Genomic DNA, 13,736 nt, shown 5'->3' with positions numbered 1-13,736 from the left:
GTATTCAACCTAGTTTGTATTCCAGTTTTGTCAGTTGACCTAATAATGTCCTTCTTAGCATTTTCTTTTCTCCAGTACAGGATCCAGCTAGGGTCAATGTCGCATGTAGCCTCCTTTAGTCTGGAACAGATCCTGCAGCTTTTCTTTGTCTTTTATAACACTGATGGTTTTGAAGAATACAGTACTCCATGCCACTTTTTAGAAAATAGAACTTTCTTATTTCTGCGTTTGTCTAATTGTTCCTTGTGATTTACATCAGGTTATGTACTCTTGGCTGTTATGCCACGTAGGTGACATCATATTCTTCTTAGGAGATCAACTCTGCAGACACATTGTGTTCACCTGTTTCCCATAAGTGAGATTAATTTTGATCACTTGGCCAAGCTGCTACCTGCTTTCTCCAGTGAACATTTAGTTGTTTGTTTCTGACAACGAATAAAGTGTCCGTGGGGAGACACTTTAAGACTGTGCTTCTCATCAGATTTCCCCCTAGATTTCACCCCCCCTCACAGCAGCACTTGCTTAGGAACTGTTGACACTGTTGTCCCAATGCCATGGGCTCTCTCGAACTAGCTGAAGCTGATAAAAAGCCATACACGTTGAATGACCCTAAGATGCCAGGCCTTTAGCAGACCTAAGTGAACACCACTTCCTGACCATTGCTCAGTGGAACTTCTTTTAACATAGTAGTTCTCAACTGGGGAACATTTTGTCCCAAGGGTGGAGAGGCATTTGGCATTTCTGGTTGTCACGACTGGGAAGGTGCTACTGGCATCTAGTGGGTAGAAACCAGAGATGTTTCTAAACATCCTACAGTGCACAAGACAGCCCCTACACCCTCTAAACACACACACACACACACACACACACACACACACATAATTATCCAGCCCCGAATGTCAGTAGTCTGGTAGTGCTAAGCTTGAGAAATCTTGCCAACTATGTACATACCCATAACTCATTTCTTCTTCTTTTTTTAAAATATTTATTTATTTGGCTGTGCCAGGTCTTAGTTGTGGCGTGTGGGATTTAGTTTCCTGACCAGGGATTGAACCTGCGCCCCCTGTATTGGGAGCATGGAGTCTTAGCCACTGGACCACCAGAGAAGTCCACCTATGACTTTCCCCCTATGATTTCTATTCAGAATGTTAACTTTTGATGCATAATTAACACAAGTTTCATGGATCATCTCCTTTCTTTATAACACTTAGAAACTTGACTTTTCTTCTCGGTGAACTACTCAGTGTTCTCAACCATGGCCCAGTTAGTAGTGCCAACTGCATACCAGGTGATGTTCTAGGTGCTAGGAATACAGCTCTGAACAAAACAGATGAGATCCCTGCTCTCATTAAGCATATATTCCAATAGGACAGAGACTAAATAAGTAAGTAAAGTAGGAAAAATATCAGATAGTACTAAGTGCTAGGCAGAGAATAAAAAGAAAGTGATGCAAATAGAGTGATTTGGTAGCTGACTTAGACTTGGTGGTCAGGGATGGTCTGAGAAGTTGACATTTAAGCTGAGGTTTAAATGACAAGAAGGAAAACATTCCAGATAAAGGAAATAGTCTGTGACAAGCCAATGATAGTGTTGACCTAAAATAAATAGACTTCCAGTTATTTCTCCAGCAAAAATGGGTTTATTCAGGATCAACAAAGAATTGCAGTTTGGGATCTGTACCCTTGGCAAGCCATGCAAGTCCCATGCCACAAGGAGAGGACTCTTATAGAGAGAGGAAAAGCAGTTGGGAGGACTATAGTAAACAGAGTCCTTTGGAGGAATTGAGAATTTGAAATATAGTGGCTTTTTATTGGCTGAGCTCTTGCTAGGTAAGAAGAGGAAGTCTCTCTTTTTCTTGTTGGGCTCTGCCAAAGTCACAGGGCATGAAAGCTCCCCTTTCTGACCTCCCATTCTATTTTAATTGAGCTTTCTGTTTATTAATTTTTGTAATAGGCATGAGCTTGTCATGTTCAGAAAAGCTGGTGTGGCTAGAGTATGGGGGGAGGAGGGGAGTAGAGATGAGATTAAAGAAATTGGAAAGGGTAAAATTACACAAGACCTTGTAAACCAAGCTATGATAAGTGCAGTGGAAGGCTTTGGAGGGTTTTAAGTCAAGGTGTGGCATAATCTATCTTTCTGAAAGATTACTGTAGTCACTGTGGAGAGAATACACATAGGTGGGGAGGAGACAGAGGGGGAAGCAGGAGGAGAAGAGAAGCAGGGGAGCCATTAAGAGGCTACTGTAGCAGGCCACGCAAAAGATGATGGCTTTGATGGTACTAGTAGTGGTAGACAGAATGGGATAGATTCTGGATATATTTTGGAGGTAGACTTGCTGGGTCTTAATGGTTTACATGTTTGGAGTGAGATAAAAGGGGTCAAGGATGACTCAGGTTTTGACTTGAGTAAATGAAACAGAACACTAACAGATGAACAGCTTTTAGGGAGTAGCAGGACATTTGGAAATGCCTAGAGATATACAAGGGGAGAGGTCTACTAGGCTGAGGCCAGGGTGGGAGCTAAAGCCTCCTTTGCTGAGATAGTATTTAAACTCTGATGCAGATGAGGTCATCTAAAGAAGGAATGTAAAGAAGAGCAGATGCCCAGGAGCAAGCCCCAGGGCCCTCCATTTTAAAGAGTGAACAGAGAGGGAGAGGCCCTCTCTGTTAGGAAGTTAGGAAAATTGGACAAGAACACCAGAGAGGTAGGAGACCAAATAGAGGTGTCTCAGAAAAGAGAAGGCAGTGTTTCTCAGAGAGAGTAGTGGTTTAACATGGCAGATTAAATATACATATTTATCTTTGTTTCTTCCTGAAGGCAGTAAAGGGATTTTTTTTTAATGCATAAACTCCCAAAGATGGGTGAGGAGACAATAATGACACCATTTTAGAAGTAGGAAACACATTGAAGAGTATTAATGGAAATACCAGACCAAGAAAGTTGGAAGCTAAGCTGGCAATGGAAAGTAAAGAAGCAAACTGATTCATGCTGTAGACACCAGCAGTCTTGGGTATTGGAGGCACCAGGAGTCTGTGAAACTGGTGGTGTAGGTAGAGCTGAAAACAGGATTGCTTGATTTCCTCCTGCACTTAGAAGTGCAGTGAGAGTGCAGCATCTTCTTGGTCCTGGCAGATGATTAGAGGTTTATGTTCGGGAGATGCTGAACTAATGGAACTCTGGATTTCAGACTCCAGGCAAGCTGAGCGGGGATGAAGTGAAATTCTTCATCCCAATGGTGAGACCCAGTTCCCTCTTCCACTCAGTCCCCTAAAATGCAGGCAGCTGGACTTATAACCTCCTAAGTGAGATAAAAGCATGCCTCTCTGAGAAATGGACCAGCCCAAGAGAAAAGTCTTAAAAATACAGACGGTTAGGAAGGGTTACCAATGAAATGGATGGATCATGTTTAAAGTGACACTCACCGCCAAAACAATCTTGAGGGAAAAAAACGGAACTGGAAGAATCAGACTCGCTGACTTCAGACAATACGACAAAGCTACAGTAATCAAGACAATATGGTACTGGCACAAAAACAGAAATATAGATCAATGGTACAGGATAGAAATCACAGAGATAAACCCATGCACCTATGGTCAACTAATCTATGACAAAGGAGGCAAGGATATACAATGGAGAAGACTGTCTCTTCAATAAGTGGTGCTGGGGAAACTGGGCAGCTACATGTAAAAGAATGAAATTAGAACACTCCCTAACACCATACACAAACATAAACTCAAAATGGATTAAAGACCTAAATGTAAGACTGGACACTATAAAACTCTTAGAGGAAAACATAGGAAGAACACTCTTTGACAAAAATCACAAGATCTTTTTTGACCCACCTCCTAGAGTAATGGAAATAAAAACAAAAATAAACAAACAGGACCTAATGAAACTTAAAAGCTTTTGCACAGCAAAGGAAATCATAAACAAGATGAAAAGACAACCCTCAGAATGGGAGAAAATATTTGCAAGGAAGCAACGGACAAAGGATTAATCTCCAAAATATATAAAGAGCTCATGCAGCTCAATATTAAAAAAACAAACAACCCAATCAAAAAATGGGCAGAAGACCTAAATAGATATTTCTCCAAAGAAGACATACAGATGGCCAAGAGGCACATGAAAAGCTGCTCAACATCACTAATTATTAGAGAAATGCAAATCAAAACTACAATGAGGTATCACCTCACATCAGTCAGAATGGCCATCATCAGAAAATCTACAAACAACAAATGCTGGAGAGGGTGTGGAGAAAAGGGAAACCTCTTGCACTGTTGGTGGGAATGTACATTGACATAGCCACCATGGAGAACAGTAAGGAGGTTCCTTAAAAAATTAAAAATAGAATTACCATATGACCCAGCAATCCCACTACTGGGCATATACCCTGAGAAAACCAAAATTCAAAGAGTCATGTACCAAAATGTTCATTGCAGCTCTATTTACAATAGCCCGGAGATGGAAACAACCTAAGTGCCCATCATCAGATGAATGGATAAAGAATATGTGGCACATATATACAATGGAATATTACTCAGCCATAAAAAGAAACGAAATTGAGCTATTTGTAACGAGGTGGATAGACCTAGAGTCTGTCATACAGAGTGAAATAAGTCAGAAAGAAAAAGACAAATATCGTATGATAACACATATATATGGAATTTAAGAAGAGAAAAAAATGTCATGAAGAACCTAGGGGTAAGACAGGAATAAAGACACAGACCTACTGGAGAACGGACTTGAGGATATGGGGAGGGGGAAGGGCGAGCTGTGAAGGGCGAGAGAGAGTCATGGACCTATACACACTAACAAACGTAAGGTAGATAGCTAGTGGGAAGCAGCTGCATGGCACAGGGACATCGGCCGGTGCTTTGTGACCGCCTGGAGGGGTGGGATGGGGAGGGTGGGAGGGAGGGAGGTGCAAGGGGGAAGAGATATGGGAGCATATGTGTATGTATAACTGATTCGCTTTGTTATAAAGCAGAAACTAACACACCATTGTGAAGCAATTATACCCCAATAAAGATGTTAAAAAAAAAACATAATGGAAAAGAATATGAAAAAGAATGTATATATATAGATAGATAGATATGAATACATGTGAGCATAAATATATATATATATATACCTGAATCACTTTGCTGTACAGCAGAAATTAACATAACATTGTAAATTAACTCTACTTCAATAAAATAAATAAAAAATAAATAAAATTAAAAAAAAGAGGAAGATGTACATATCTGAGTAATGGAATATTAGTCAGCCATAAAAAAGGGACGAAATTGGGTCATTTGTAGAGATGTGGACCTAGATACTGTCATACAGACTGAAGTAAGTCAGAAAGAGAAAAACAAATATCGTATACAAGCACATATATGTGGAATCTAGAAAAATGGTACAGATGAACTGACTTGCAAGGCAGAAATAGAGACACAGATGTAGAGAACAAACGTATGGACATTTGAACTGATTTGGTACAGATGAACTGATTTGCAAGGCAGAAATAGAGACACAGATGTAGAGAACAAATGTATGGACACCAAGGGGGGAAAGGGGGGGTGGGATGAATTGGAGATTGGGATTGACATATATACACTAATATGTATAAGACAGGTAACTGATAAAAAAAATAAAGTGACACTCACCATTTGACATACTTGTACACTGACAAAGAGCTTCTTATCAATGTTTTTAATTTCTTACTCTTAAGTGTTAACAGCCAGCCAAGGAGCACTGGACATTTGAGGAAATCCTCCAACTTAAAAGAAAGAGACCTAACAAACAAATATAAAAAGAAACTCCAGGGGACTTCCTTGGTGGCACAGTGGTTAAGAGTCTGCCTGCCAATGCAGGGGACACAGTTTTGAGCCCTGGTCCGGGAAGATCCCACATGGTTTGGAGCAACTAAGCCCATGCTCCTCAACAAGGGAAGACACCGCAATGAGAAGCCTGTGTACCACAACGAAGATTAGCCCCTGCTCGCTGCAGGTAGAGAAAGCCCTCACGCAGCAACAAAGAACAGACAATTCAAGGAGAAGAAAGCTAAGAAATAAACATAGAAGTTATTTATATCATCAGAGAAAGAAAAGGTAATAATGCATCCACAAGCAAGTTTTAGAAAGAGCTCTTGGAAATTAAAAATATGATAACAAACATTAAATATTCAATAGCAGGTTTGTAAAAGAAAATCAAGAAAATTTCCCAGAAAAAAGGGCAAGAAGACAAAGAGATGAACTATAGAAAAGATAAGAAATTTAGAGGATTATTCCACAAGGTCTGACATACAACAAATAGCAGAGTTCTAGAGAAAAAGACAAGAGAAAATGCAAAGAGTAAATTATTAAAGAAATAATACAAGAAAACTTCCCAGGACTAAAGGACATGAGTTTTATAAATCCATGTCTGAGTGCCTTGCACTATAAGTGAACCAAAGACTCATCTCATGGCACTGTGCTGGCGTATAACATTTAGAATAAAGGGAAGACCCTAAAAGGAAACAAAATCAGATAGCATACAAAGGATCTAGAATCAGAATGGAATGAGACTTTCAAAAGCAATGTCGAAAGCTACAAGATTCTGTGGGAAAATGATTTTCAATCCATAGTTCTGTACCCAGCCAAACCATGAAACAGTCATGAGGTAGAATAAAGGCATTTTTAGATTTGCAAATTCTAAAATTATCTCCCATGTACTCTTTCTTAGGAAGTTATTGGAGTGTGTATTCTCCTAACAAAGACGGAAATTTAAAAAAACAGTAATTCCAACACAGGAGAAACGCAAAAGAAATTCCCAAGACTTTAGGTGATCCTAGGCTGACACTTTTTAGTTGGCCTGAGGAGCAGTCAGTACACGTTGGAATAGAATGATAAGGAAGGTGGGTTCTAAGTGGGACATCTCCAAGCAAAAAAATGAAATTGATAACTTACTTGAGGTATTTGAATGTACTGAGAAGAGATTTACACTTCTGGTGGAGTTGGAGATTAATGAGCGATAGGTACAGAAAAACTAGGCAAATCAAAATAAGCAAGGCACTATTAAATCTGGAACAAACTAGCTGTTAAAAGAAAAATTGGAAATCTAATCATAATACGGTATTTAGGGCACTTTGGTAAATCATATGGTCATAAAATAATTAAAACACTGAATACTGATTTAACCCCAAATTAGGGTTCAATTATATTGGAACGGTGGGGCGAGAGGGGGGGTTGTGTTTGAATGTGCATATGTGCTGATGGTATAAAAGAGCTAAAAACCCTCATCTTCCATTGTTAGAAGTTAGTGGGTAATGTTTAAAACTGTATAACAGCTACCAAAAAAACAGCAATAGAAGAAATTTATTGAGCATTATGACTGTAAACAGCAAATCACACAGTTAAAAGAATAGAAAATGATTCTTTTTAGAGAGCAGGAATGGGAGACAGGGGTGTGTTGATTTTGTTAGAAGTTTAAAAGAACTATTTGACTTTTTTTTTTTTTTTTTTGCGGTACGTGGGCCTCTCACTGCTGTGGCCTCTCCCGTTGCGGAGCACAGGCTCCGGACGCGCAGGCCCAGCAGCCATGGCTCATGGGCCCAGCCGCTCTGCGGCATGCAGAATCCTCCCGGACCGGCGCACGAACCCACGTTCCCCTGCATTGGCAGGCGGACTCTCAACCACTGCGCCACCAGGGAAGTCCTATTTGACTTTTTAAAACAATACACGTGTGTAACTGAAAAAAAAAATTAAGTTTAAAAGACTGAGAGTGGTTGATTGTATTGACTGAAAATCAGGCACATTCACACTAAAATGTTGATAGAAACAGGAGTTGAAAAAGATGACAGTATACATAAAAACACCATAAAATAACTTCCTCAGTTGTGTACATTGACTGTATACATTTGTAGAGCTGATGTATATTTTAATCCCTTATTACTGTCCCTTAAATTGTTGATAGCACTGGGGGAGATTTGCCTTTTTTAAAAAATTTAATTTTTTTTTAGGTTTTAGATGCTATATTTAATAGTCAAGGAGGTTATACAATAAAGAGTTAGTCCACCTCCACAAAGGAAAATATATTAAAAGGTTCTTGGGTTTCTTTCAAAAATATTCTATGCACATATAAGAGTACATACTTTTTTTTTTGGCCATGCCACGTGGCATGTGGTATATTAGTTCCCTGATCAGGGACCAAACCCGTGCCCCCTGAAGTGGAAGCACAGAGTCCTAACCACTGGACCACCAGGGACTTCCCATATAAGAGTACATAGATTGCCTCTCACCGTTGTGGCCTCTCCCGTTGCGGAGCACAGGCTCCGGACACGCAGACTCAGCGGCCATGGCTCACGGGCCCAGCCGCTCCGCGGTATGTGGGATCTTCCAGGACCGGGGCACGAACCTGTGTCCCCTGCATCGGCAGGCGGACTCTCAACCACTGCGCCACCAGGGAAGCCCTGCTTTTACATATTTTTATATGCTCAGTAACTGCTGCCTTCTTGTGAGGGCAGAGACCATATCAGACCTCTTTGTATCATCCACCCGGCTTTGTACACTTTAGGCATTTAATGCATCTGTTGCCTTTAACAAAAATGGTTCCCACAGATTAATTTAGGACTGTTGCCTTGGGACTGTGATTAGGACTCTGCGCTTTCACTGCAGGGGGCGCAGAACTAAGATCCCACATGCTGCGCGTTGTGGCCAAAAAAAAAAGGACTATAGCCTTGATTGCATAGGATTGCAAGGGCTTGATCACCTTATATTCACTGGATCTAAACCCTATCATTTTAAGTCAGAGAATAAGCAACTGGCCCTTAGACCACAGCTATGGGGGAGAGTCTGACTCCTAGGCCAGCCAGTGTCCAGCCCACTATATCAATTTTAGTCTTTCATGTTAGGCATTCCTATCCTGCTCCTATGGAAAATCAAGGCAACCGACAATAGGAAACCCTACTTGAAATAAGGCATTTGAAGAGTATAAGTCACTGTAACTTACCTGATGATTTTTAAAGAGCTAGAAAATGAAACCCCATATGATTACCTAACAGGTCTGTGGTTAACTTTTCCTTCCTTCCCCCCTCCCTTCCTTCCTTCCTTCCTTCCTTCCTCCTTCCCTCCCTCTCTTTATTTTGGTTGTGCCGGGTCTTAGTATGACAGGCAGGCTCCTTAGTTGAGGCTCCAGGGCTCCTTTGTTGTGGCATGCAAACTCTTAGTTGAGGCATGCATGTGGGATCTAGTTCCTGGACCAGGGATGGAACCTGGGCCCCCTGCATTGGGAGCGCGGAGTCTTAAGCACTGCGCCACCAGGGAAGCCCCTTGTGGTTAACCTGTAACCTGGTATTCAAATATCTTCAATGCCCTGCTCCTAACCTTCGTAATCATAGGCCTACTAACTCCACATCCACACCCGAAAGCCATGATTGTGCAAAACTGAACTACTGATGGGTATACGCACTTTACTCCAGAGGAAATTAATCCCCTTGCCTTCTATTTCCAACCCCACTGGTCTCTTTGATCTATCAAATGCCACCTCCTTTGTGAAGCCTCACCTTCTTCCCTTCAGCTAAAAGTAACTTCTCCATTTTCTGAACTTTGCCACTCCCTTACGGCACCAAATCTCTCTGAATCTTGAATTATAGTTACCTACATCTTATCTTCCCTACCGTAATAAGCATAGTGAACGCAGAGTTTGTGTCTGATTTTTTACCTTAAACAGCGAGCTTTTGGGTAAGAGGCAATGAACATGCTGCTTAGTCTACCCAAGTCCCCATCCTCTCTCATTTAGGCTTGGGCAAAAGCCTTCTAACTCTTCCTTGGATTCTACTAGGCTCTTCTATCATGATCCTTTTGAAACACATCAGCTCGAGTCAGTTCCTTACTCAAAGCCCTTCACAGACTTTCCATGTCCTCACTACACCACTTGACTAATTTTGCTGCTATCACACTGGCCTTCTTGCTTTTCTTCTATCATGCTAACCACCTCCTGCCTCAAATGCCTTACATTTGATATTCTTTCAGGATAGAATAGTGGCTATTAATAGAATACAGGACTTCCCCGGTGGCGCAGTGGTTAAGAATCCTCCTGACGACGCAGGAGACACGAGTTCGAGCCCTGGTCTGGGAAGATCCCACTTGCCGCAGAGCAACTAAGCTCGTGCACCACAACTACTGAGCTTGAACTCTAGAGCCCGCGAGCCACAACTACTGAGCCCATGTGCCACAACTACTGAACCCATGTGCCTAGAGCCCATGCTCCACAACGAGAAGCCACCGCATGAGAAGCCCGTGCACCGCAATGAAGAGTAGCCCCGACTCGCCACAACTAGAGAAAGCCCGCATGCAGCAACAAAGGCCCAATGAGCCAAAAATAAATAACTAAATAAATGAATAATAAATTTATTAAAAAAAAATAGAATACGGTCTAAGATACTAGGTACGATTTGCTTCCTTACTCAAATCAGGTTGTCTTCCCCCATAGAGATCCTTTTTGGCCATTCTCTAGCACCCCTGTTAAGGGTGAAACCAGAGTGCCTGGTTTGGACAGTTGGCTTTACCACTTACTGGGTGTATGATCTGGGGGCAAGTTAACCTTTTTCTTCCTCAGTTTCCTCATCAGTAAAATGGGGATAATAATTACACATATTGATTGCTTAGAACACTGCCTGCCTGGTACACAGCAAGCGTTCAATAAGTTATTGCTTTTCCTCATAGTGCTCATCACAATCTGACATCTTTACATATTAGTCTGTGTCCTACACTTGAAAGGAAGCTCCTTTAGGGCAGGACTGTTTTATTGGTGATTTTATCCCTAGCTCCTAGAGCAGTGTCTTGCTATAAAGAACTTCAATGCATTTTGTTGAGTATGAACGGATTTATTCAATGTTTAAAAAAAAAAACTACTGAATTGTATTATTTTCTTAAATAGGCTTTCCATAACTGTGTGAATATTAATATTGACAGATCTATGTATTGTACTTTGTTGCAGAGGAAACCTCCTTGGCCTTTAAATTCAAGTGGAAAATAGCCACAAAGAGGAACAATGTATCTGAAAAAAATCTAGTCCACTATACTGTGTTATTGAACTAGATCAGTTATAGCTAACTTATTATGTGATAATACCAGAGTACTAGGAGAAAAAATGGATAATTGTGTGCTTACCACACAGTAGCTTCGAATAATTACTAGCAAATTATAAAAGCACTTGAAAAAGAAAATGCAGAAGTTATACTTAAGATTTTGACAATTGTATACACCTGTGTAACCACCACTGTGCTCTAGATATAGAACACTTCCATCACTCCAAAAAGATCTCCCTGCCCTTTTTTTTTCTAACAAACTCCCAGTCTTTGCAAGGCAAACACGTGGCAGGCAAAATAATGACCCCCAGAAAGATGTCCTTGTCCTAATGCCCAGAACCTGTGAATATGAACACACCTGTGACTATATTACACGGCAAAAGGGACTTTGAGATAGGGGATTATCTGGTACCTGGGTGGGCCCAAAGTAATCACAAGAGTCCTTAAAAGTAGAAGAGGAAGACAGAAGAGTGAGTCAGAGAAAGGTGCTACAGTGGAAGGAGAGGCAGGAGAGATTTGAAGTGTAAGAAGCACATGACCTACTCTTGCTGGCTTTGAGGATGGAGGAGAGGGGCCACAAGTGAGGATGGAGGAAAGGGGCCACAAGCCAAAAAATGCAGGTGGTCTCTAGAAGCTGGGAATACCAGCAAAGGAACAGGGACCTCAGTCACAATCATTAGGACTGAATTCAGCTAACAACTTGAATGAGCAAGGAAATGGATTCTGAGAGCCTCCAGAAAGAAATGCAGCCCGGTGGCAACTTGATTTTAGCCCAGTGAGTCCCATACTGGACTTCTGACCTACAGAATTGTAAGATAATAAGTTTGTGTTAAGCCCTACGTTTGTGGTAATTTGTTATGACAGCAATTGAAAATTAATGCTCTATTGAAAATTTCTATGCTCTATCACTATAGAGTAGTCTTCTCTGTTTTTGTACTTTATATACATGGAACCATATAGTAGACCTCTTTTGTGGCTGGCTTCTTTCAATTATATGTATATATAAATATATATATAAATATATATATATATAAATACATATATAGACACACACACACACACACACACCCATATATATATATTTTTTTTTGTCGCACCCTGCGGCATGTAGGATCTTAGTTCCCCGACCAGGGATCTAATCCGTGCCCCCTGCATTGGGAACGAAGAGTCTTAACCACTGGACTGTCAGGGAAGCCCCTCACTTATAATGTTTTTGAGATTCACTTATATTGTTTGTAACAGTAATTTTTAAAAAACTGCTGAGTAAGTAGTCCATTGTAAATACACCACAACTTACTTATCCATTCTCTCGATGATGGACATTTGGATTCTTTCCGGTTTTGGGGTCTCAAGAAGATGTACATTCTTGTACCACTCTTTTTATAGACATGTTTCCATTTCTCTTGGGTAAATACCCAGGAGTAGAACTGCTGGGTCACAGGAGAGCTGTATGCTTAACGTTAAAAGAAATGGCCAAACGGTTCTCCAAAGTGGCTGAAATTTCAAATTCCTACTGGCAGTTTGTGGGTTCCAGTTGCTCCGTATCCGTGAATTTGAGCAGATTGTATTCTCATTTTATGTATGAGGAAAAAAAAGATACCCAGAGAGGCTGATTTGCCTAAAGTCATATGGTTTGTATGAGCCAGAACCAGGACCCTGGTGCTCTCCATACTGGAGTTTACCTACTTTCCATCTGTACTCCCTCACCCTTCAGTGTTGCATTCTCTCTCATCTTGATAGTTGTCCATCACATTAGTTTAATTTTCTTGCTATTTTTATGCCTTCCAAGGGAAATGACAATTAAAAAAATGATGTAATATTTATTGTACCTATCTACTTAAAATTTTTTAATGTATAAAAATTACATTAAAACATCAATATGCAATTATTTTCCCACCACTCAAAAATTTTAATATGTATTGAAGATTTTGGACCAGAAAATGTGTAAAGAGAAGACAAGAAATATCAAAATAACTTATAACAAATTTCTAAAACCTCTCACATTTTAAATTTGTAAGACAAAAATATGATTTAAATACATGTTTGCCATTATGGTATAGATAAGAAAATAGCATCCATACTAAAATTTATTCATCCTACTTATCAAAATTCCTAGTATAAGAGTGAAAATACTCAGATGCTTATAAATAGGTATTCAAAAGTTTCTCTTGGTCAACATTCTTTGGTGTTCATAAAACTGCATATATTATTATGTATCTATTTATCATACAGTCTTTTCAGACTATACATTCAGTTTAAATTGTAAATAAAAAAATATAGATATTACTATAGAAACTAGTTATAGAGTAAGTATTTTGATTTCATAGTGCCCAAGGGTTTATGAACAAGATTTACTTATTAAACTTTAAAATAACCACCTAATTCTTTGATATTTCTTCTACATCTACATGTTCCAGAAATTAAAAAAAAAGTTACATCTATAGGCAGAAAATTAACTCTGAGTTGACAATTATTTATGACTCTCTCCACTGGCTGTTCCACAACATATGAAAAGATGAAAAGCCTAGCATTGCTTGGATACCAGCTTAATAAGCAACTTGGAATGCCAGATGCATAACAAGAAATGGAATTTTCTACTTTAGAGGAAGAAGACAAGAGTGAATAACATGAACACAACTTAGTCTAAGTTCTTTACCCTAATAAAGTAATTATTCATTTGCAAATA

The sequence above is a fragment of the Tursiops truncatus genome, chromosome 3 (genome assembly GCF_011762595.2).
Source record: "Tursiops truncatus isolate mTurTru1 chromosome 3, mTurTru1.mat.Y, whole genome shotgun sequence".
In the NCBI taxonomy this organism is placed as follows: domain Eukaryota; kingdom Metazoa; phylum Chordata; class Mammalia; order Artiodactyla; family Delphinidae; genus Tursiops; species Tursiops truncatus.
This window is presented reverse-complemented; position numbering follows the sequence as displayed.